Raw genomic sequence first — 25966 nt, 5'->3', positions numbered from 1 at the left:
TCTTCCCTGGCAGAAATAGGCAGAAAGTGGGGTGTCGAAATCTGCTATTATGCAGACGACACTCAATTAACAGTAATCTTGGACGAGAGGAACGACCCCAAGGATAGGTTACTAAAGTGTCTCTCTGAATTGTCTGACTGGATGCACAACCACTGCCTTAAATTAAACGCAGACAAATAAGAGATACTGCTGTTCGGCGGACACACTCAATTGTGGAACAACATTTGGTGGCCAGAAGCCCTGGGTACTCCACCAGCTCCGACACCAACAGCAAGAAATCTTGGAATAACAATTGACACCTCTCTATCCATGAAATCTCACGTAGCTACCATATGCGGCAAAGGCTTTGCAATATTAAAAATGCTTAGAAGAGTTTTCCCCTGGATTCCCATAGAGTGCAGAAAGATCCTGGTCCAGTCTCTACTGATGAGTAGGCTGGACTACGGAAACTCCCTGTTCGTAGGCATGGCAGATTATCTCTTCAACAAGCTTCAAATGGTGCAGAACGCAGCGGCCAAGGCCATTTGCATGAAAAGAAAGTTTGACTCAGCCAAGAGCTGTCTACGTGACCTCCATTGGTTGCCAATGAAGCAGAGAGCAACTTTCAAAATGATGTGTATAACACAGAGAGCGCTGCACAATACAGGCCCACTTATTCTGAGCAACATGATTCAGTTCTATGCTCCAACCAGAAACCTCCGCTCTCAATTCTTGGCACAAGCCAGAACCCTTCGGGTAAAGAGAGCCAGGATGGGTGAGCGAGCCTTCTCCCACATAGCTGCATCCAAGTGGAATGAATTGCCTGTGGCCCTCCGACTCACAGAATGCCACCTGGCATTCAGGAAATATCTAAAAACCTTCCTCTTTGCTAATCCAGACTAAACTAACTCGACCCATGCCAACCTTCCACGCACTTTAGCTTTTACAGCGCCGTGATATCCTACTTGGATGATTGTTAGCACTTTATAAGAAAATAAAAAATAAATGTCCAAAACACCCTTATGGACATGCCGTTTGATGGCCGTCGCCTCTTTGGCGACAAGGCAGACCATGCGCTTGAGCGCCTAAAGGACTTCAGGGCAACGGCCAAGTCTTTGGCCTCTCGGGCCCGCGCCAGCAAACAACTGCCATTCGCTCCTTTCGTTGCCAAGGAAGGGGCACTCCCACACGTCCTGCCAGCCACGGGCCGCAGACTACCGTCCAGCGTGGTGGCGGACGTGGAAACCGCCGTGGCGGCGGTCGGGACAACGGCGAGGCCAGTCCACACCTGCCCCTGCAGCATCCGCCTCAAAACCTTCCTAGTCCGAGCTTTCAGGCCCATGTGACGCCAGTGGGGGGCAGGGTTCGCCATCACCCCCTCCACTGGCGCACTGTCACATCGGACAGGTGGGTGCTGCAAATTGTCCGAAGGGGCTACTCCCTCCCCTTCGAGGCGACCCCTCCAGCCATGCCACCGCAGTACCACTGTGTGTCGGGGGATCACTTGACACTTCTACGAGAGGAAGTTACGGCTCTCTTGGCCAAGGGGGCCATCGAGCGCGTTCCTGGGCCAGAAGTAGGGTGTGGTTGTTACTCCCACTACTTTCTGGTACCCAAGAAGGGCAAATGGGGCCTAGGCCCTATCTTGGACCTGCGGAACGTCAACTGCTTCCTCCGGCAGGAGAAGTTCAAGATGCTAAGACTAGCTCAGGTCCTAGCTGCCCTGGACCCAGGAGACTGGATGGTAGCTTTGGACTTGCAGGACGCTTATTTTCATATCCCCTTCCTGCCGGCCCACCGGCGTTACCTGCGGTTTACGGTAGGCGATGAGCACTTTCAGTTTACCGTGCTCCTCTTCGGCCTTACCAGCGCCCCACGGGTGTTCACGAAAGTGATGGCGGTGGTCGCAGCTCATCTGCGCAGGTTAGGGGTTTCAGTCTTCCCCTACCTCGACGACTGGTTGTTGAAGGCGGGCTCGCCCCAGACAGTCGTCAGCCACCTCCAGACTACGGCTGACCTCCTGTACCTGCTAGGGTGGAGAAGTGTGGCTCACTGGTTAGAGCGGCAGACTCTGAAGCAGAGATAAGGGTTCAAGTCCCGACGCGGCAGGGTCTTGGGCTCAATGTCCGCGGACTCGATAATTCTCGCCTCAGCGCCTACTCTAATCATGGGTCCCACGCTGCAACTCTGGGCAATAGCTTGCTTAATCTCCACAACGGCCCCAACAACACTGGGATGCCTGGCTTCACCTTGGGGGTGCCCAGGAGGGGCATCTCACAGGGAGATCCAGGAAGGGTTCCACAGCGTTATACAGCGCCGGGACGCCCTGTTGCTGGGGCAGCTGTGCGCTTTGCAAGTATACTACATTTACATTTACATTTCTCCATCAATGTGCCGAAGTCACACCTGTGTCCCTCTCAGAAGCTCCTCTACATCGGAGCGGTTCTGGACTCGGCGCAGTTGCGGGTTTATCCTCCCGAGCAGCAGGTTTGGGATATTCAGGCTCTGATTCCGATCTTTCAGCCTTTATCCCGAGTCTCGGTCAGGTTGACGCTGCGGCTTCTGGGGCTGAGAGCCTCCTGCATCCTTCTGGTGCATCATGCCAGGTGCCGGATGCGGGCTCTGCAGTGGGACCTGAAGTTTCATTGGGGCCAGCATCAGGGCATCTTGTCCGACAATGTCTTGATCTCGGAGGGCACTGCAAGACAGTTGCAGTGGTGGCTCACGGACCGCGATTGGGTCAGCGGCAGATCCCTTTCCCTACTCCAACCGGAGCACGTAGTTGTGACGGATATGTCCCTCCAGGGCTGGGGAGGCCACATGGGAGAGGCGGAGATCAGAGGCCTCTGGTCTCCGGCGGAGTACAGGCTCCACATCAACCTTCTGGAGCTGCGGGCGATCTGGCTTGCACTGAAGGCATTCCTCCCCTCTGTCCGGGGGAGTGTAGTGCAGGTGTTCACGGACAACACCACAGCCATGTGGTGTCATATAGTTAATGCTTTTCTATATATTGTGTTAAGTTAGCATGAGTTTATTAAATGTTTAAACAACATATTTTCCTTCGGCTTCAGTTTGCACACGGCACATAATTATTATTGTAGCTTTCAACCTAGACGAAAGATGTGATTTATTGAGAATAATATGTTATTGCTCTGATATCAGTCGTGCCTGGGTCACTTGGTACACTGTCTGCACACTGAGAGCTATAGCCTCTAAGAATAACCTAACACAAGGTTGCTGGGAGGCCTGATCCTCGCACCACACTAGACATAACACAAATAATGTTGCTGCCAACATTGGGCTCTACGCGGGTTAAAGATAGAGTTACTGAGAATGCAAAAACACACTTGATGGTGCTTCGCATGCAGAGAGTTTGTAGCTGATGATGTGATCTTCTTCTGCTGACATTTAGAGGTATGGGCCCGCCCTGCTAAAACCCAATGAGACCTTCTTAGATATAATATAGTATGCTAAATAGGGTGCGCGAAATATAGGTGATACAGATTTCTATAGATTTTTGCATTATAATATGCTATCACCGTTCGCTTACTATGGACTAGTGACTATGCTGATAACTCTGATTTTTATAATATTTATGTTGGTATTATATAAGATACTGCGTTTGAGAACCTTGCATTGAAAAATAGATATTTCAAACTTGCACGTGTGTTCTTTTACTCCCCGTTGTGGTTTGAAATGATTATAGAGCGAAAGAGTGTTCATGTGTTCCACGATACCTGAGGTACCCTAAGTTCATGTTCTGGTTTGTCTAAGTCATTGGGAGTTTGTTATGACCAATGAGACACTGTAGCTAGCTCGGTAAGGGGATTTCTGATACTAAGGTGAGTTTTGGGTCATCCTAATTCACCCAGGTTCTAGATCTCTGTGCACAGTCCTATGGGAGAACGGAAACCCTGCTACATGGCGCCCAACGGTTGTTGGCCTTATATCATGACACTCGAGTAGTATATCATTCAAACCTTAACCCCTTCATTCCCGTTTCCGGAAAACGGCGGTGTCGGAAAAACCTACCTATTTTTGTAATAGGTCTTTTCAAGCTTGAATCTATCTAAAACGGTTTCCTTGAATTACTACCCAGTTGTGCTACGAAGTGATCTTTGTTTTTTTCACGTTCCTGTACAGTCATGGCACAAGCCCTGGACATCCCGCTGCATAATCGCATTGCGGTGCGTGATCATTTGCGGACTTATGATGTACCTTTGGAAGGCTTGGCTGTGGTTCTGGTGGTGAGTGCGGAACATGCTTACCCGTACGAACTGTTTTATTCGTGGGTGACATTTCCGCCAGTGGACGCGAATTCTGGTGTGTTCCACTCATACACTCCGTCAGCTGTACCTGCTGCATATGCTCCGTACAGAGCACAGGAAGTACCTATTGATGTTTGGCAGCATGGAGTTTGGTTTGGTGGCGCCCTACCACGCGCTTTAACCGCTCCGAGGTTAGGTACTTTATCCATTCCGGGCACACCTTGGCCCGCTTTGGCTGGATTTACTCCTCACCCTAATCGCGCCACTTGTAACGTGGGTGACCTGCGACGTCTTCACGAGGTCGCGGTTGAAGTGATTAGGGCACTTGTTCATTACACGAGTCGTAATGTTCAAGGCGCAGCCCCTAGGGTTGCGCAGCTTCAAGCAGGTCAGGCTGGTTTGAAAATCAGTCCTGTCATGGTGAATTCCGTAATGGGCAAGAAGCCCCAGGATAAGGATGACTTTCCTTTCTGGCTTGCCGAGAAATTCGACCAGCTGGAGGCTGTGTTTCCTAATACGAATCCTGGTGAGAAACACCGGATTCTTACGCTTAGTTTGCCGAAAGATTTGGCCCCTGAGCTTGTTGACTGTGAAACATGGGGTAAGACTTTTGCAGCAGTCTATTCGAGGTGCTTTGGCTCCCCGTCTATGTCCAACCTGTCTGCGGTCCTTAAACGTGTTCAGGATGATCACGGACCGGAGTCGGCGGTTGAGTTGGGTATGCGCCTGTGTGGCTCCTTTGAGGTGGTTTGCGATCTGATCCTTGCGAATGTCAAGGGGGATGCAGTGAACTTCCAGGTGGCTAACGCCTTGGCGTTGATTCCCGACGCTGACAAACCCCGTCAGTTGGCAAGGATAATTGTGGCGGCTTATAAAATGGTTGGCCGCAATGCCAAGGGTTTTAAGAATTTTTCTGATAAGGAGAAAAAGCAGCCCCAGGGACAGACTTCGGAGGCGAACGCTCAGCCCAAGTCCAAAAAACAAAATTGGCCTAAAAAACAGAATCAGGGTAAGCAACAACAACAAACACAGGTTTCGCGCCCTGCGTCTCCGTTGCCTGCGCAGTTGGAACGTGTTTATGATTTGCTCGACCGCGCGATGATTAAGACACCTGAACGTTTTCAGGCTTCTGACCAATGCTCTCCTCGTTCCTTTCAGGACTCATCGGCTCCGTCAACCGGTGGTGGAGGGGGCGGCAGGGGCCGGGGTGGCCAGCAAGGACGTGGTCAGCCCCGCCCGCGCAACGGTGCAGACAAGCAGGAGGGCTCTACGCCTCAGAGACCGCAGTTTGCCAAGAAGAATGACAGCGCATCGATATGCCCCAGATTGTGAGAACGAGGCTTCGGAATCTGACTTGGGCTCTGACCTTGCTGGACAGCGCGGCGGAGATTACCATAGTGAGAGAGGCCTCCGTCCACTACTGAAGGTGACAGCGACTGACACTTATGTTGTGATTGAAACAGCAGATACAAGAGTTGCTCCCCCTGATAGACTTTTTGAAATTGTCCTGTTAATTGAAGGTGACATACAGCGTACGGTTAAAGGGGTATTTTGGGAAAATCTTCCGTCTACATATGACATTTTGCTTTCGGAGGCTGACTGGCCCCCACCTTTTGTGCTCGCAGCTCCACGAGGGGAGGAGGTAATCCTCCCCAGTTTCGCGAACACAGTTTCGAGAGTGGAAGCGCTGCACTTTGCAGAAGAGTGGGCTCTGGCGCTTGCACCGGCTGTGTACCGTAATCAGTGTGGCTGGGATAAATTGTCCCCGAACCACGAGATTCCTTTACGGTCTCAGCCGCAGCCTCAACCTCAATATCCCATACGACGTGAAGCCAAAAATTCGGTCGCAGCGATCCTTGAACAATTGGAATATCAAGGTGTAATTGAAACGTGTGTGTCACCGATGAATAACACCCTTTTTACTGTAAACAAACCGGACGGCTCTTACGTTTGGTTTTGGATTACCGGCATTTAAACTCGCATTGCCGTAACTGTGCAGTACAGAATACTCACGGCTCTGCCCTTGTAAATAGTCTTGTGCGTAAGCGGTTCAAAACCACGCTTGACATTTCCAATGGTTTTTATGCCCATTTATTGGACAGTCTAAGTTCCCAATGGACTTCTTTCACATGCGGCGGGGTCCAAAAAATGTTTCGGCGTCTTTCAATGGGCTACAAGAATAGACCTGGCGTATTTTCCGCACGCATTGTCTCTCTGTTGGAGAGGATCGACCCAGATGCTTGTTCCTATGTGGATGATATCTATCTCACAGACGACGAACTTTGGGAGCATCTGTGTCGAGTGACCAGTATTATTTGTAACTTTGCAGACATGGGTTACAAGTTTAATTTTGCAAAATCGCACATTGCAGAATACACAGTGTTGTTTCTAGGCTATGAACTAACTAATGAAGGAATAGGCTTGGCTCCTCACTTCCTGGAGAAGTGCGCACAGTTGAGCTCTCCGACAACACTGAAAAAATTACAATCTTTAATGGGCTTTTTGAATTTCGGGAGGACATACATTCCGGAATATGCCCAGCGTATCAAGCCTTTGTATGCTTTGATACAACCATCTTTTCCAAATCATGCTGGCTGCCTGAGCATTCAGCTATTCTGCAGTCTTTGCAAGCTGATTTGCTCGCTTCTGAATACTTACAGACTAGTGATAACCAGACCAATTTGGTGATAAGAATTGTCCCGGGGACGGTAGATTTCACATACCTAACTTTTAATGAAGGAGATATAGTACCTATGGCTTACAAGTCACACTTGTACACTTCGGCTGAATTGCGATTTTCCACTGTGGAGAAAGTTTTGACGGCTGTGCAGATGGCAATTCTCAAGGATCGTGCCCTGTCACAGGGAAAACGTGTGTTGGTTGTTACCCCGTGTCCTGCCTTAGAGGCAGTTATGAAAGCCAGTGTACCAAATTCTAAAGCTTTGCACCCTCGGTGGATTCAATGGGCTGCATCCTTGTCATCCCAGGATGTCACGTTTATTTTTGACGCCACTTTACGGTCGCAGGAGTTCTTACAGTATGAATTTGTTCATCCTGCTCCTTTAGCAATGCGGCCGTTGGAGGATTTCCATTGCATCATTTACACTGATGGTTCGGCGCAGGTTGCGCATGGCTCTAAACATGCCTACGTTTCCGCTTGCGCCATTGTGGTCGGTGCCATGGTGAACGATGAGTTCAAGTCCAGTGTCGTGCACACGCAGACGCTTGGGGACTGCACCGCACAATTGGCTGAGCTTCGTGTTCTGATGCTTGCATTGGAGTACGCAGATCCGAGTGTGACGACTTTGGTCGTAAGTGACTCTTACTACTGTGTCCAGTCTTACAATGAGAACTTGTTCTTTTGGATTCAGAATGAATTTCGTGATTCCAAAGGTAGCACTATAAAACATAAAATGATTTGGGTCCGAGTGGCAGAACTCAAAGAGAAGTTGCCACTCGTGTTTGTAATTCATACTCTTGGCCATCAGCGCGTGGGGGTCCACGCTGTCGGAAATTCGCTTGCTGATGAAGCAGCGAAGTCAGCAGTATCAAAATACTTAGTTGCAGCAGTCACGAGGTCCAAAAGTAAGATAGATGATGACATCTTAGCAGCGGTTGCTGCTACAGAGAAGGGAAGTAAATATCCTGCGGGGTTCCCTTCTAAATACACATACCACTTAAGTCCTGATAAGGTTCCTTATGTGAAAATTCCTGAAGTTGGCGAACGTTTAATTCCCAACACGGATCGCAGGGCTTCTTTGATTACAGCGGCTCATGAAGGTGTGGTGTCTGCGCATGCGGGCGTCTCGGCCACTGTAACTCAGCTACAACAGAGGTTCTGGTGGCGGGGACTGTACAAACAGACGCGCGATTATGTCCTTCAATGTGACATTTGCCAGCAGATTAAACCTTCAACTGCTGCGCGTCCGCCTCAGACACAGTTGTACATTTCTATTAAACCACTGGGGTGCATTTATTTAGATCACTGCGGTCCTTTTTCTTCTGATACTGCATATAAGTATATCTTAGTAGCAGTTGATTCATGCACACGCTTTGTGTGGGTTTGGCCCCATTGGAGCGCTGATTCACGGACTGTCATTAAGGATTTGCGAGTCTTTGTAGGGATTTTTGCCTGTGGTACCTTCCATTCGGACCAGGTCCGGCTTTTGCCTCTAAGGCGTAAAAGGATGCTATGGTTTCGTTGGGGGTCCAAGTCAAGTTTTCGTCTCCGTACAGACCCGAGGGAAATAGTGTAGTTGAACGAACGAACCGTGACTTAAAGCAATCTTTGACAGCTTGAGTTATAGGCACTGGCAGAAACTGGCTAGCCCACCTCAATGGCGTGCAGCGTGCGCTTAATAATCTCCCTAGAAGGTCTCTGGGTGGGCGGACCCCATACGAAATGCTCTTTGGTATCAAGATGTACGTCCCTGACCTCGACGGTCTAGACTGCAAGGCCCCGGCCACGGCCTTTGACGTAGATGAACATTGCAATGTTTTACAGGATCTACAAAAGACCAGAGACAGTCTAGCAAAGGAACATTTGCCCTCCACATCGGATGATGCGTTGCAGATCCCGGTAGTTGGCTAGCTACCCCAAGTTGGAGAACTGGTTCGAGAGAAAATCGATAACAAGAAAGAGTTTGGTCCCTCATATCGTGCACCGGTTCGAGTTCTTGGAGTGAAGGGCACAAGAACAGTCATATTACCACCACTTCCAGGTCGTAAGGAAATGCAAATGCTACTTACCAGTATGCATCTGTTCTTGGCATGTAGGGCTGCTGACATTCATATCTGTGCATAGTCCGCCACCTAGTGTTGGGTCCGGATGATTGCACATTGTTGTCCTGGAAGAGTCTTCGAAGTATCACGAGATAGGTGGCTCCTCCCCTGGACTACAGTGCGCATGGGCATCGCCTCCATCCCCAGATTGTTTTTAGCCATAGGCTGAGATGGAGTGAAGAAGTGAGTGATGACCATGCTATGAGCATATGTTTGTATATGAATACATACTGCAGCTGCTACAGGCGCCGGGGAGGAGGGTGGGCGATATGAATGTCAGCAGCCCTACATGCCAAGAACAGATGCATACTGGTAAGTAGCATTTGCAGTTCGAGGCATGTGGGCTGCTGAATTCATATCTGTGCATAGAATACATAGCAGTCCCTCCATTAGCGGCGGCCGCCCGTGCCAGCTGCAGCAGTCTGAAAAAGCGTTTTTAGAACAGCCTGACCAACAGCTGCCTGTTGTTTTGAATGCACGTCTACACAGTAGTGCTTAGTGAAAGTATGAGTGGTAGACCATGTGGCTGCTCTACAGATGTCTTCTAAGGGAATGTTACCTAAGAACGCCATAGAGGCCCCCAACTTCCTAGTGGAGTGGGCCCTCGGTGGTATAGTGAGAGTGCGCTTTGCTTTAGCGTAGCAGATCTGAATGCACTTTACTATCCATCTAGCTATTCCTGCTTTGGAGATTGCATTTCCCTTGTGTTGTGTGGTAAAAGCAACAAAAAGTTGTTTGGTTTTGCGGAAATCTTTTGTCCTGTCCACATAATACATCAAGGCCCTCTTCACATCAAGGGTGTGGAGCATCCGCTCCGCCAGCGTCTCTGGGTTTTGGAAGAACACCGGCAATTCAATAGTTTGGTTTATGTGAAACTGCGAGACCACTTTGGGTAAGAACTTAGGGTTAGTGCGGAGCACCACCCTGTTGGCATGTACCTGGAAGAAAGGTTCTTGGATGGTGAGCGCCTGCAGTTCGCTAACCCTCCGTAGCGATGTGATTGCTACCAAGAACGCCACCTTCCAGGTCAGAAACTGCAGCTCGCAAGAGTGTTGTGGCTCAAAGGGAGGACCCATCAGCCTTGTAAGAACCACATTGAGGTTCCATTCCGGAGCTGGTGGAGTCCTTGGTGGAATGACTCTTTTGAGTCCTTCCAGAAAAGCCTTGATAGCAGGGACCTTAAAGAGTGACAGGTGTTGCCTATTTTGGAGGTATGCTGCCATAGCCGACAGGTGAATGCGGATGGAAGAGTAAGCTAGATTACACCGATACAGGTGAAAGAGGTAACATATGATGTTTTGAATGGAAGTGTCTAGCGGGTCAATGCTGTGCTCCACGCAGTAGACGACAAACCTCTTCCATTTAGCCGCATAACAAGCTCTAGTAGTGGGCTTTCTCGCCTCCCGAATGATGTCCATGCAATCGGGAGGAAGATTGAGGTAGCCAAACTCTAGGACTTCAGGAGCCAGATCGCCAGGTTGAGCTGTTGCGGATCTGGGTGCTGAATGTCGCCATGGCTCTGCGTCAAAAGGCTGGGAGTGAGATGAAGCCTTTGATGCGGTACCACGGAGAGTTCCAGAAACGTGGTGTACCATGGTTGGCGAGCCCACGTTGGAGCAACCAGGATGAGCGTCATCGAGTGTTGCCTGAGCTTGCGTGCCACCAGCGGTATCAGAGGTGCTGGGGGAAAAGCGTACGCAAATCTGCCTGACCAGTTCATCCACATCGCATTGCCCTGTGATTGGGGGTGTGGGAACCTGGCGGCGAAGCTTTGGCATTTTGCGTTCTCCTTTGTGGCGAACAGGTCTATCTCTGGATGACCCCACCTTTGGAAGTACGGTTGGAGTACTGATGGATGTAACTCCCACTCGTGCATCTGATGGCTGTGTCTGCTGAGCAGATCCGCCATCTGGTTGTCCTTGCCTGGGAGATGTTCTGCCATGAGGAAGATGTTCCTCTGAATGGCCCACTTCCACATGCTCTGAGCCAGATGAGACAGCTGTGGAGAGTGTGTTCCCCCCTGCTTCTGGATGTAGTACATGGCCGTCATGTTGTCCGTCCGGATCAACACTACCTTGTTGCACAGATGTACTTTGAACGCCTTTAAGGCCATGAAGATTGCCATCAGTTCCAACACATTGATGTGCATCTTCCTTTGCTGAAGTGTCCATAGTCCCTGCACCGTGTAATGGAGTGCATGCGCTCCCCATCCCTGGAGAGAGGCGTCCGTTGTCAGGATGATCTGTGGGACAGGCTCTTGGAATGGTCGGCCCTTGCAAAGGTTTTGTGGATTCCACCAATGCAGAGAGTTGTACGCCCGACCGCTCACCAACACTAGGTCTGTCAGTTGCCCATGAGCCTGAGTCCACTGACGTGCCAGGCACTCCTGAAGCGGACGCATATGTAGTCTCGCGTGCGGGACAATGGAGATGCAGGAGGCCATCATGCCTATCAACTGCATGAACACCCTCGCTGGAAGCGAGGTTTGGGGTCTGAATCGTTGGATCAGCGCCTGGATACTGGCGATTCTCACTGAACTCGGCTGCGCAGTGGCTGCCAGAGTGTCGATTGTCGCGCCCAGATACTGTCGCACGTGGGCGGGCTGGAGATGGGACTTTGGGTAGTTCAGAGAGAATCCCAGATCGTGCAGGAGGTGAATGGTGCGTGACACGTGGTCTACGCACTGCTGTTCCGTCTTTGCCTGAATAAGCCAGTCGTCTAGGTATGGAAAGACATGGACGAGCTGGCGACGGAGATGCGCTGCTACAGTCGCTAGGCATTTGGTGAAAACTCTCGGTGCCGTGGTGACCCCGAACGGCAGGACTCTGAACTGGTAATGCTGGTCTAAGATCTTGAATCTGAGATACTTTCTGTGTGAAGGATGCAGGGGAATATGGAAATAGGCATCCTTCAGATCCAGCGTTGCTAGGAAGTCCCCCCGTTGAAGCAGGGGAAGCACCTGCTGCAATGTGAGCATATGGAAGTGCTCTGAGTTGATGTACCAGTTCAGGGGCCTGAGGTCCAGGATCGGCCTGAGTGATCCGTCCTTTTTGGGGATTAGAAAATACAGGGAGTAAACCCCTGTTCCCCGTTCTTGCAATGGAACGAGCTCTATCGCCCCTTTTTGCAGCATGACCAGTACTTCTTGCTGCAACAAGGTCAAGTGCTCGTCGGACATAGCACGGCTTCTTGGCGGTATGTCCGGTGGAATGGACGTAAGTTCTAGACAGTATCCGTACTGGATAAGAGACCTCACCCACCTGTCCGTGGTGATGGACCTCCACGCCGGCAGGAACTGCTGGAGTCTCCCCCCGACAGGTGTCGTGTGATCGGGGGGAAGTGACAAGACGTCACTGCTTGTTGGAGGTGGTGGACCTGGAGGCATTGTTTCCACGTCCCCTGCCTTTGATATTATTGCCTCTGTAGCCACCCCTGCCCTTGTTGTTGTTATACGAGGACTGGGTGTTACCCTTGTAGTATTGCGTGGACTGGGATGCCTGGCCTCTTGAGGTGCCTCTTGAATTGGAGCGGCGAAAGGAACCACCCCGAAACTGCTGACTTTGTAAAGCCCCCATAGACTTGGCAGTTTCGGTATCTTTCTTCATTTTTTCTAGGGAGGCATCCACCTCAGGGCCGAACAGATGGTCAGGATTCACTGTTTGACCCAGTATTGTGGTTTGTATGTCGGGTTTGAACCCAGAAATTCGAAGCCAGGCATGGCGTCTAAGTAACACGCTTGTATTGATAGCCCTGGAGGCAGTGTCTGCCACATCTAGGGCACATTTGATGGATGCATTAGTAATGAGTTTACCCTCCTGAATGAGCATCTCCCCCGCCTCCTTGTATTGGTCAGGCAAGTGTTGCAGGATGGCCTCTAATGTGTCATAATGGGCCCTATCATAACGTGCAAGCAGGGCTTGAGTGTTAGAGATCCTCCAGATGTTCGCTGCCTGTGCAGCAATGCGTTTGCCTGATGCCTCAAAGATTTTTGACTCTTTGTCTGGGGGAGGAGCATCACCAGTAGTCTGCGGATTCGCCCTCTTTCGAGCGTTGGACACCACCAGGGAGTCCAATGGCAAATGTCCCTTAATATACGTGGGATCCGTGGGCGCCGCCTTATACTTCCTGTCGATGCGAGGATTGACCACCCGCGCCCGGGTGGGCTCCTTGAATACCTCCTGTGCATGCTTCAGCACCCCTTTGAGCATCGGTAGCGTCTTGACTTGCTTTTCGGCTACCGAGAAGGTGTCGACTAAGAAGTCCGCATCCACAGGGTCTGAGTGCAGTTCGACGTCATGGTTCGCTGCAGCTCTCTCTATTAATGCATTAAACGCCGCCGAGTCCTCTGTCGGGGACGTCTTCGCGGCGAAAAGTTGAGTGTCCTGGCCTGACTGCGGGTCGTCCGTGTCGCCTCCTGCTGTCCAGGGCACCTGCTCCTCTTCCGGGTCCGAGTACGCAGGATAGTTGTACTCGTCGTCCTCCTCGTCCACATCAGGCACTGGGGAATGGGCCGGCGAGTGTTCCATGGCTTGTGGAGACAGAGGTTCCATCAGAGCCGAAGAGTCCGCAGAGTACTTTTTGTTCTTAAGTGGAATCCTAAAAGGTTCCAATGGCGGCTCCGACGTAATCTTTCGTTTGAGGAGCGACAATTTTCCGGTGTTGGCGTCGATGGTCACCTCACGACGTTCCTCCACCGCGAGCGGTTGGAGCCGAAGCTTCGACACCACCAAGGCAGCCTTCGGCGTCAATACTTCCTGAGAGTGTCCGCTCTGCTTAGGCGCGAAGGCCTTCGGCGTCGACTTGGGAGGAAGGGTAAAACGAATTGGCGTTTGTTCCTTGGCAGGCTTCGGCGTGGGCCTAGGCACTACAGTGTCCTGGCTGGGAACAACAGTGGACTGTTGGATCCGCTTTAAGGATTCTCCCACCTTCTTTGTAAGGGATGCCGAGGGCTGAACCGTCGCGAGCGACTCTTCGTCTCCGAGAGTCTGGTCGCCGGTAGGCCTCTTCTTCGGTGCCGACGCCCCATGGCCTGGCGCACCATCAGCGTGACGCTTCTTCGAAGCCGTTTTCGGGTCCGCGACCCCTTTCGGTGCCGACGCAGCCGCGTCGGATGCCTTCACCTTCGGCGCCGACCCAGAGGGCTTCGAGTCGGCCATTTTGGCGCGGCTCTTGTGGTCGGCCATTTTGGCGTGGCTCTTCGAGTCGGCCATTTTGGGTTTCGTGGAAGTTGACGCCTCCAGAACCTTCTTCACCAAAGCCACTTTCGGTTTCGGTTTCGCATCCGAGGGTGCGGGACCAGTTGGCTTCACTTTCGGTTTCTTGGTAGAAATGTCCGTGACCGGGCCCGGAGGCGGGGACGTAGGACTTATAGTAAGATCTTGGGTAAGGCCCGAAGGCGATCCCTCGACCTGGGCCGTATAACGGGGGGTAACCCCGGAGTCTGGTTGGGGATGCTCTTCCTCTGAGCTATCTCCCATCGTGGCACAAATCAGTTCGTCGTCCCCTACCTCACCGGAGACTTCGTCGCAGGCCTCCTCATCCGCGTCGTAGGTCTCTTCCTCGGACGCGGGGCCAGAGTCCGACTCTTGTACGTCGTCCTCTTCCTCGACCGATTCCTGAAAGATGTCATCAGGTGGGGGCGCCGAAGCCGACAACTGTGCCTGGAGTCGATTAGCCCGGCGAATCTTCAAAGTTTTCTTACTCCTAAACTTTGAACACGCCATGCAGGTGTCTTCACGGTGATCCGGTGACAAGCATGTGTTGCACACGGGGTGCACGTCGAGGTGTGAATATTTTGAGTGACACAGCGGACACTTCTTGAATGGAGTCCGCTCCATAGCAAATGTGGTAGTGTAGGCCCGTCCGCGTCGAAGCACGTGGAAGGGCAGTAGGAGATTGGAGCTGAGAGTCAGTAAGAAAACCCGAACGCAACTATACCGACGCCCAGCCTAAAGACCTTTTGGTCTCAAGTAAAATCGAACAACTATCGGTTCCGAAGGAGGGAACCGAAAACACATCCGAACCCTATGGCGGAAAAAAACAATCTGGGGATGGAGGCGATGCCCATGCGCACTGTAGTCCAGGGGAGGAGCCACCTATCTCGTGATACTTCGAAGACTCTTCCAGGACAACAATGTGCAATCATCCGGACCCAACACTAGGTGGCGGACTATGCACAGATATGAATTCAGCAGCCCACATGCCTCGAACACAGATTTATTTCTATTGACAATGTCAAGACACACAGGGTGGCCAATTCTTCATAGCATGACACTGGCTATATCCTGTCCTTCCATGGTGAGGCATTCTGTGCTGGCTATTACTTCTGGTGCAGCACAGGAGGTGTCCCTCGAGATGCCTGCCATATCCAGTCCTTTATTAAATACTATTCCTGTTACTAACATTGATGAGCTGAACTACACCTATCCTGCTGACTTATCTATGCCAGATTTGCAGACTCGTTTGGCCGACCAGTCAGGATTCTCTTTTGACTCTGTTTCGGAACTTTCAAAGAAACCCTCAACTATTGCAAAATATGCCACCTTATTTAAAAAAAAATGTTGATTCCCCCTTGGACATACATTTGCTTGATTCTATTTTCATTTTACCTTTTTATGTCAATTGGTTTTGTGTTTTATTTTTTCCGCCTGATCGATGGTCACTGTGTTAAAGAAAGAACAGGAATTCGGTACCTTAATGGAACATTGGCCCCACTTTCCTCTTCACATTCAGCACACAGACTGAAACGAAACTTGAATACAGTCAACATTACTGCTTGGCCTGTTCTTGATGGGATTGTGTGGGATGCGCTTAGATTTCAAATACATGGACCCACTGAAGTGATTAATGTTCCGAATGTGCTTAGAGTAAACATGGGGGATGTGATTAAACAAAATATATGTTCTGATGATTGGGATATTCAGGCCGTAGAAGCATTATTTTCTGATTTGAAATACTATGCTGCCTTTGATGCTGAGGATTTATATTTAGATTCTATTAATTATGGTGATTTGTTTTGTTTTCAACATTATGGTAATCATTTTTTACATAAGACAAATTCCAGGAGGGTTGCTGTAAATTACACACAGTGGGAACATTGCCCTGCTCCATTGGGAGGCAGTTCCAATACGTTTCTGAAAAAATACACTTATTTTACAGATTTTAATCAATCAAATCCTGAGTCATTTTATTTCAAAATGACACAAAAGTCCATGTCCAAAGTTAGACTTACCGATACAAAATTGCTGTATTCGAAGTCCTTTCTAGACAGATTAGCTGTAGATGGCTACGAGATTTGGAAAGGAAGTGAATCTGAATGGTGAAGAATGCACACAGTAGCCTGACCGTTCACTGATATGCAGACACATCCAGTTGCATGGTTCTTGTAATCAGGACCGGCCTAATTTGGCCTGTGTTTTAAAAGGCACACCGGTTCCTGCAATAGTTCCCACATTTACTTTATTGACAAACTGTAGTTATTTACTTTTGAATAACAAGGAGTGTTGTGGGTTAATGGTCGGTATCGCCTATGTGGTTACTGTATCAGAACGTGTGGTGTGTTGCAAGAACGTGTTATATCCACCCACGCATGGGAATTCAGATGTTTCCATCTGGCCGCGCATCCCAACCTTGAAAGCGGAGTTCAATGGTATGAGCCGAATATGGGCTCTTTTGTCTCAAAAAGAAGTGGCCCTGAGCTCGGCCCGTGAAACTTATGTCCTTCACATAGCTAACACACGCACAGAGGTGCAGGCACTTTTAAATACTGACTTGCCGTTTCATTTCTGCGAATTAGTTCATCAGATCTTTAATGCCTCCTCCACGTCTGGCTTAGCTAATTTTTTTAAATTGGTTAGCAGTGGTCTCGTGACTACATTTGAAAAGATTTTTGGTGTTATCCCTGCTTTCTTCCATTCAATATTTTCGAGCTTGTTTGGCGGATTTCCTGTTTTGCTGGCTTTAGCTGCAGGCGTTTTGATATTATTCTGCTTCCTAAAATATGGATGCCCATCCTGCGCAAGAAGCCGCTCAGCCCCTTCTGACACTGTTTCGCAACCGGATGCTTGATTACTATGGCACCCTGCCGCTTGCGACCTTAAGCACGGCATTCAGATTATCGTTTCGATTTTCCTATTTCACATGTGTCCAGCCTGTGTTTCATTGCCTGAGCTGCGATTTTGACTGGGCCATTGATTTGTGTCTCTGCTTGCCGTTATCTCCTGGAGTCGATTTTAATCACCTGATGGGCCCCGTAGTTGCTCACGAGTTGGTTTGTTCTGGCGAAAGGATTATGGCCTTGGCAGCGATGTATGGACTAATGGGTCCGTGGGACATCCCCGCACCGGCGCATGAGTTTCTGGCACATAGCGTTCTTGAGAACCCACCGAGTTGTCCTCTGATGTTGCTAGAGGGTCCGGTGTTGGAGGAGCACGTATGTTCTTTCCCATTGCTTAATTGGATGGCTGAACTGTTTTCGGATGATGACAGTGATTTCATGTTGGACGCTGTGGCTACCTATTTTGCATATTGTATCCACCCATGAGTGGCTTTGGAGACTTTCACTATACTGGCACGTGACTTTTTAGTAATTCTGAATGGTGCCATTTTTCTTACGAACAATTTACTTCATATGTTCTAGGCCTGTGATTTTATATTAGGCCTCAAGTTCGAGATTTTTTACATTTTTGTTTGGCCACTATAGGCATTCATACATATTTTTGTGTTGTTAATTTTTATATACATATACATACATTTAGCTTGGCTCAATATTATTGAACTCTGCTTTAATGTTATGCCTTTATTATATTATTGGCTTGTTTCTTGACCGTCCTCGGATCATTGGCGGGGTGTCATATAGTTAATGCTTTTCTATATATTGTGTTAAGTTAGCATGAGTTTATTAAATGTTTAAACAACATATTTTCCTTCGGCTTCAGTTTGCACACTGCACATAATTATTATTGTAGCTTTCAACCTAGACGAAAGATGTGATTTATTGAGAATAATATGTTATTGCTCTGATATCAGTCGTGCCTGGGACACTTGGTACACTGCCTGCACACTGAGAGCTATAGCCTCTAAGAATAACCTAACACAAGGTTGCTGGGAGGCCTGATCCTCGCACCACATTAGACATAACACAAATAATGTTGCTGCCAACATTAGGCTCTACGCGGGTTTAAGATAGAGTTACTGAGAATGCAAAAACACACTTGATGGTGCTTCGCATGCAGAGAGTTGGTAGCTGATGATGTGATCTTCTTCTGCTGACATTTAGAGGTATGGGCCCGCCCTGCTAAAACCCAAATGAGACCTTCTTAGATATAATATAGTATGCTAAATAGAGTGCGCGAAATATAGGTGATACAGATTTCTATAGATTTTTGCATTATAATATGCTATCACCGTTCGCTTACTATGGACTAGTGACTATGCTGATAACTCTGATTTTTATAATATGTATGTTGGTATTATATAAGATACTGCGTTTGAGTACCTTGCATTGAAAAATAAATATTTCAAACTTGCACGTGTCTTCTTTTACTCCCCGTTGTGGTTTGAAATGATTATAGAGCGAAAGAGTGTTCATGTGTTCCACGATACCTGAGGTACCCTAAGTTCATGTTCTGGTTTGTCTAAGTCATTGGGAGTTTGTTATGACCAATGAGACACTGTAGCTAGCTCGGTAAGGGGATTTCTGATACTAAGGTGAGTTTTGGGTCATCCTAATTCACCCAGGTTCTAGATCTCTGTGCACAGTTCTGTGGGAGAACGGAAACCCTGCTACAGTGGTACTGCAACAAACAGGGCAGGGTGGGGTCGTGAACCCTATGCCAGGAGGCTCTGCGCCTCTGGCAGTGGCTGGAACATCAGGGCGTGACCCTGGTGGTTCAACACCTGGCAGGTTCCCTGAACGCCAGGGTGGACGAACTCAGCCGTCGGTGCATGATGGATCACGAATGGCATCTGAACTCTGACGTGGCGCAAGGCCTCTTTCAGCAGTGGGGAGAGCCTTGGTTAGATCTGTTCGCCACAGAAGAGAACGCGCAATGTCATCAGTTCTGCGCGTTGTAATTTCCAAGGCGGCACTCGCTTGTAGACGCTTTTCGTCGCGAGTGGAGCTGCGGTCTGTTGTACGCCTTTCCGCCTATACCACTTCTGCCCCGAGTGCTGAAGAAGATCAGGCGCGCCTGGGCCCAAGTTATCCTTGTGGCTCCGGACCGGGCACGAAGATACTGGTATGCCTAGCTAATCAGCATGTCTGTCGATCCCCCGATTCGTCTACCTCTTCAGGAGGACCTTCTGTCGCAGCAGCAGGGGACGGTCCTCCCCCCGAATCTGTCCAGTCTCCACCTCCATGCTTGGAGATTGAGCGGCGACAGTTGAGGCCATTTGACTTGCCTTCTGAAGTTTGTGATGTTATTCTGACAGCCAGGCGTCCCTCCACAAAGTCGGTATACACCTGCAGGTGGAACACGTTTGTGGCATGGTGCACAGCAAAGGCTGTGGATCCCCTTTCTGCCCCTCTTTCTGAGGTTCTCCTCTTCCTTTTTTCTCTTGCCCAGCAGGGCTCTGCTATGGGCACTATCAAGGGCTACCTTTCTGCCCTTTCCGCCTTCTTAAGGCTACCTGATCAGCCTTCTTTGTTCAAGTCCCCGGTTGTTAATAGGGTCTTCACTCATATGTTCCCCCCTGTTCCTTTTGTGATGCCTCAGTGAGACTTGAACCTTGTACTTACTTTTCTGATGTGTGCTCCCTTTGAGCCACTTCATAACTGTCCTCTCTGTCGTCATACCCTTAAGACTGCTTTCCAGGTTGCCATCACCTCTGCTAGGAGAGTGAGTGAGCTCCACTCTCTTTCATCCAAGCCTCCCTTCCTTTCTGTCCATCCGGACAAGGTTGTGTTGCAGACAAGACCCTCTTTCCTGCCCAAGGTAGTCACAGCCTTCCACATCGGGCAGTCCATCACCTTGCCCACCTTCTTTCCGCCTCCACATCCCTCTAAAGAGGAAATGCGGCTCCACCGTCTGGACCCAAAACGTGCGCTCTTTCTATTTGGATCGCACACGCCAGTTCCGGGTGGATGACCAACTCTTTGTTGGTTACGTTGGCGCCTAGAAGGGACGGGTGGTTCACAAAGGACCAACTCTCGTGGGTCGTCTTGTGTATCAAGGCATGCTATTCTTTGGCTAAAAAGGAGCCTCCTGTTGGGCTGAGGGCCCATTCCACTTGGGCCACAGCGGCTACTACTGCCCTGGGCCGGGGAGTTCCCTTGCAGGACATCTGTCAGGCAGCTACGTCGACCTCGCTGCACACGTTCGCAAGACACTACTGCCTGGACAGCCAAGTCCGGAGGGATTGCTTCTTTGACCGTTCCGTCCTCCAGGACTTTCTGGTGTGATTATTGGTTCGCAGACCCACCTCAGGGGTTGGTACTGCTGGGGTATCTATTCTAAGGTAAGGAATCTAATACTAACCTGTTTCTTTCAGATGCACAAGTTACTTACCTTTGGTAACGATATATCTGTAAGAAACAGTACTTAGTATTAGATTCCTTACCGCCCCACCCATCCTCCCCTTTCTGCGAACCGATATCTAGGGTTAAGGTCATCCCCTTTCAGGGCCCTATTTTCATGGCACCAGTGTTGTTTTTTATCATGGCTCTGCGTTTCTGATGCAGAAAAGCTGTGTATAAGAACTGACGTCAGCGCGCGAGGGCGGCATCTAAGTATTTCGGCGACATCATCCCGGTTTCAACGATGCCGACGACGGACGCGGAGCCGCAGACGACGCCTACCGACTCGTAGGGGTACTGCTATGCAAAAGTTTCCGGATCCAGTCTGACGTCTGGGGATATTCTAAGATAAGGAATCTAATACTAACTACTGTTTCTTACAGATATATCGTTATCGAAGGTAAGTAACTTGTGATTCAGTACCTCTTTTGACTTGCTCAACCGGGCATAGGGGAAACATCCTTAACAACGAAGTTTGAATAACGAATGACCTGAACTACGAATCCCGAACAACGACCAATCGTTTAACCACGACATCCTTAACAACACCTTAACGACGACTTTCATAAACCACGAAAACCACCTCGTCACCCCCTCTGACAAGACTCACTCGGTACTTGGCAAACATATGTAGAATTGTTTCACACCATGAATACTTTTTGCGACCTAAAAGTTGTTTTCATGAAAATATGAGCAAACATAAAACTTTGCAACTTTCTAAAGTCTTCAGTGGAACTTTGTAAAGTTAGCGAGAACAAAGTTTTAACCTGACTGACCATCTGCGTGCTATGTATACAGAAAACCCCTCTCTCGGCTCTGACAAATTCATGCTAACATGTTTTTTCTAATAAATGCGTTGATCACATATTGTTTTTTCATTTTATTTTCAGATTTATTGTTTCTTTACCTTTCTTTCAAGCCTTTCTGCTAGTCCCAAACCAATAAAATGGACACTTGCATAAATATACATGTTCGAAGCATGGGCTCACTGTATGTTGTCTATTGTGCTTTTCTGTCCCTCAATTTCTCTCGGATTTGTTTTGTGAAAACAGTACTTAATTTTTTCACACCATTTAATACTTTTTGCGACCTGAAAGTTGTATTCATGAAAATGTGAGGAAATATAAAACTTTGCAACTTTCTGACGTCTTCAGTGGACCTTTGTAAAGTTAGCGAGACCAACTTTTTAACCTGACTGACCATCGGCGTGCTATGTATACATAAAACCACTCTCTGGGCTCTGACGATTGTAAGGCTGCAGTCGGCCTTCATCCTGCCAGTGGCACACGCCTTCTTAGGTGGTCTGATTGTGGACATGTGTGGTGACTCGATACAGGGCGTCTCTCCCCTCTCCCCCCCGACCTGACATGCTCCTCGCCCCCTGGCCTGACTTACTCGGGAGCTGACCAGGACCGGTTGAAAACGCCTACTAAGGTGGTTACAATGCGTAGCACGCATCTGCCATGGTGGAATGTGAGGATGATGTGTGATGACTGAGTACTGGGTGCCCATGCGTCTCTCTCCTCTGCTCCCCATGACCTTACATGCTCCCCCACCCCCCACCGCCCCCCCCCCCCCCGTCATGACTTACTCTGCACTGTGCAGTCACCAGGGTGGCGGGCTCTGATGAGTGCGGGGCGGCAGCCTGCCTTCATCCTTCCAAATTGGCACCACGTCAGGGGCATAGCTTGGCAGGGAATGCTCTGGCCTCTGCCAATGCGTGCTGGTGATGTATGTGATGGGCAGATGAGGTTTAAAGATTTAAGGATTATTCACTCAAAATTTGTTTATTTAAAAATGCATCTATTATTATATTTCTTTTTTTTAAATGTCAAAAACATACGATTTTAAAGAACATAGTTGTGTAAATGGGTAATGAGCAAAATGCATATTTTTTTCGTGGTTTAGGTGCTCGTAAAAAATTAAGTGATTTGGCATTGTTCGTTGTTTAGCCTTCGTGGTTAAGGAATTCTTTGTTTAGGGAGTAGTTGTTTAATGATATATCCCGGGCATATAGATGCTCATAGGTACACCACCTCGTTTAGTATCTCAGAGGTATTCTGACAGATTACCATACACTTGTGTAGATGACATCACCTGAAACTCAACAGATCGGCAAGCAGCAACCTAGCTCACCAAGCAGCAACCTATCTCACCAAGCCTCTTTAATAAACCAGCAGTAGTTTTAGTAAGAAAAGGATAAACAATCAAGCTATTGCAAAAACATGAATGCATAAAACTATGCAATTGATACAGCACTGATAAGAAAAAAACGCGCTCAAGTAGTTTTTCAAACTCTAGATAACCCGTCTTAATATGTAAAAGTGACATCGTAAACATGCCTGTGGTTAGCTAACCATATAATAGTCCTTGACTGTCATCGTGCGTTAGGTGCTTTCATAGTCTCCTTCCCTTTTTAGGGCTCGGCCTACGTCAACCCTGCGTCAGCAGGGGAGGCGGAGCTCCGAGCTCTTATGTTATAAAAAAAAAAAGTTTCTTTAGGGGTCCGGGCTGCCACATTCCTTAGTGCGCGCACGTTTTTTTTGGCATCTGCATAGTGATTCGTCTTCGCTGTGCTGTGTTTTTATTATCCTTGACGCGATAGGCTTAATGTAATTTGTCGGTCGCCATGTTGGCATCTTCTGTGTGGTTACGCGCACAGCAGTGCATTAATTTCAATTAGGAGCTGTCAGGGTGCCGCGATAATGTAATGCAGATGTTGTGGGCGCGTTCACCAGTCTGCAGTGAATGGCGTGCGTTCGTGCTTTTCTTGTGTTTTCTTTCCGTGTAGGGCAGACGTGAAAGTCATGATCTTAAAAGCAGAAGGCCATATATCTTGAATTATCTCGCCATCACGGCGGAGATAATTGTAAACATATGCCTGGAGTGGCGCGCGCGCGAGGCTGAGAGCTGAGCAGGATGACTCCATGCCACAGTGTAAGCAGTGCTTAATTTGTTGAAAAATAAGTCCCGGTGCTCAAAATCTTTCTTATGCGGTGCCCGCAACTTTTCACAGTTATTCACCTGGTTAAATTACTACGCAACCCAATTGTACCATTGTTATGGCCACTGCCTACACTGACAACTCGGAAGCAGCCAGAATTAAAAATAAACTACTGCTTGAGCATCACGACATCGATTATAACAGTTTACTTATTTCACAACTGCATTCATTCAAACAAAATGCATTTGAAAGTGCGTTCCAGGGCAAATTGCTTTCATGTGCCGAGCATTACGATCCGCTTCAATAAAGAGGTGTTTTTTAGAAACAAAGTTGGGTAGACTGTTAATTGCTATATGTAACAAAATCAGACCATTCAGTTCAGCGTGTAGAAGCAATTTACTTGAGAATGTTTTTGCATGAAAGTATAGCCATTCAAACATGTCAAGGCACTGGATTGTCCAGAGGGAATTAAACAGTCCACCTAAATACTTTTTTATTTATTTTGTAGTGAATTTATGAGCGTTTATGTAGTGAATGCCACCTGGTAGGCATACGCCTTTTGGTGCAAGAGCTTTACATTCTTAAAATGTATTAGTTTGTAAGGGTAGCCCACTGTGCCTCGCAGCGCTTTGGTCGCCTTTGACTATGAACATGAAGCAGCTTTGGAAAAGTGCGTTTTGCCTACTAGCCCCGAACTAGTTATAAGTACAGGGCCAGTTTAATGCCCCCAATAAGCAGCGGGTGCTGGTAAAAGGTAGCAGTGGGCATTCTTGGCACAGTGGTGCAGTGTGCAGCCTGCAGCGGAAGGTAACCACGAGCTCAGGCAAGTGAGTGTGCCCAGCACCTGTCAAGGACTTTAATGCCTCTGGGCACAGCCCGAGAACTTGCCGTTATCGTGTGTGTAGTGAGTGCTGAGTGCAGAGTAGTCAGTGGTGAGTGCAGAGTGGTGAGTGCAGAGTGGTGAGTGCAGAGTGGTGAGTGCAGAGTGGTGAGTGCAGAGTGGTGAGTGCAGAGTGGTGAGTGCAGAGTGGTGAGTGCAGAGTGGTGAGTGCAGAGTGGTGAGTGCAGAGTGGTGAGTGCAGAGTGGTGAGTGCAGAGTGGTGAGGGCAGAGTGGTGAGGGCAGAGTAGTGAGTAGTGAGGGCAGAGTAGTGAGGGCAGATTAGTGAGTAGTGAGGGCAGAGTAGTGAGGGCAGAGTAGTGAGGGCAGAGTAGTGAGGGCAGAGTAGTGAGGGCAGAGTAGTGAGGGCAGAGTAGTGAGGGCAGAGTAGTGAGGGCAGAGTGCAGAGTAGTGAGGGCAGAGTGCAGAGTAGTGAGGGCAGAGTGCAGAGTAGTGAGGGCAGAGGGCAGAGTGCAGAGTAGTGAGGGCAGAGTGCAGAGTAGTGAGGGCAGAGTGCAGAGTAGTGAGGGCAGAGTGCAGAGTAGTGAGGGCAGAGTGCAGAGTAGTGAGGGCAGAGTGCAGAGTAGTGAGGGCAGAGTGCAGAGTAGTGAGGGCAGAGTGCAGAGTAGTGAGGGCAGAGTGCAGAGTAGTGAGGGCAGAGTGCAGAGTAGTGAGGGCAGAGTGCAGAGTAGTGAGGGCAGAGTGCAGAGTAGTGAGGGCAGAGTGCAGAGTAGTGAGGGCAGAGTGCAGAGTAGTGAGTGCAGAGTAGTGAGTGCAGAGTAGTGAGTGCAGAGTAGTGAGTGCAGAGTAGTGAGTGCAGAGTAGTGAGTGCAGAGTAGTGAGTGCAGAGTAGTGAGTGCAGAGTAGTGAGTGCAGAGTAGTGAGTGCAGAGTAGTGAGTGCAGAGTAGTGAGTGCAGAGTAGTGAGTGCAGAGTAGTGAGTGCAGAGTAGTGAGTGCAGAGTAGTGAGTGCAGAGTAGTGAGTGCAGAGTAGTGAGTGCAGAGTAGTGAGGGCAGAGTAGTGAGGGCAGAGTAGTGAGGGCAGAGTGCAGAGTAGTGAGGGCAGAGTGCAGAGTAGTGAGGGCAGAGTGCAGAGTAGTGAGGGCAGAGTGCAGAGTAGTGAGGGCAGAGTGCAGAGTAGTGAGGGCAGAGTGCAGAGTAGTGAGGGCAGAGTGCAGAGTAGTGAGGGCAGAGTGCAGAGTAGTGAGGGCAGAGTGCAGAGTAGTGAGGGCAGAGTGCAGAGTAGTGAGGGCAGAGTGCAGAGTAGTGAGGGCAGAGTGCAGAGTAGTGAGGGCAGAGGGCAGAGTGCAGAGTAGTGAGGGCAGAGGGCAGAGTGCAGAGTAGTGAGGGCAGAGGGCAGAGTGCAGAGTAGTGAGGGCAGAGGGCAGAGTGCAGAGTAGTGAGGGCAGAGGGCAGAGTGCAGAGTAGTGAGGGCAGAGGGCAGAGTGCAGAGTAGTGAGGGCAGAGGGCAGAGTGCAGAGTAGTGAGGGCAGAGGGCAGAGTGCAGAGTAGTGAGGGCAGAGGGCAGAGTGCAGAGTAGTGAGGGCAGAGTGCAGAGTAGTGAGGGCAGAGTGCAAAGTAGTGAGGGCAGAGTGCAAAGT

The 25966-nt window shown here is 49.3% G+C and overlaps 1 protein-coding gene across 4 annotated transcripts in view; it reads left to right on the top strand.

Annotated features, from left to right (window-relative positions):
• Nucleotides 1-25966, top strand: part of WDFY3 (WD repeat and FYVE domain containing 3) — a 2050643-nt gene that overhangs the window by 1509327 nt on the left and 515350 nt on the right. The gene's annotated exons all lie outside the window — the stretch shown is intronic.

The sequence above is a fragment of the Lissotriton vulgaris genome, chromosome 3_1 (assembly GCF_964263255.1).
Source record: "Lissotriton vulgaris chromosome 3_1, aLisVul1.2, whole genome shotgun sequence".
NCBI lineage: Eukaryota > Metazoa > Chordata > Amphibia > Caudata > Salamandridae > Lissotriton > Lissotriton vulgaris.
This window is presented reverse-complemented; position numbering and strand designations above follow the sequence as displayed.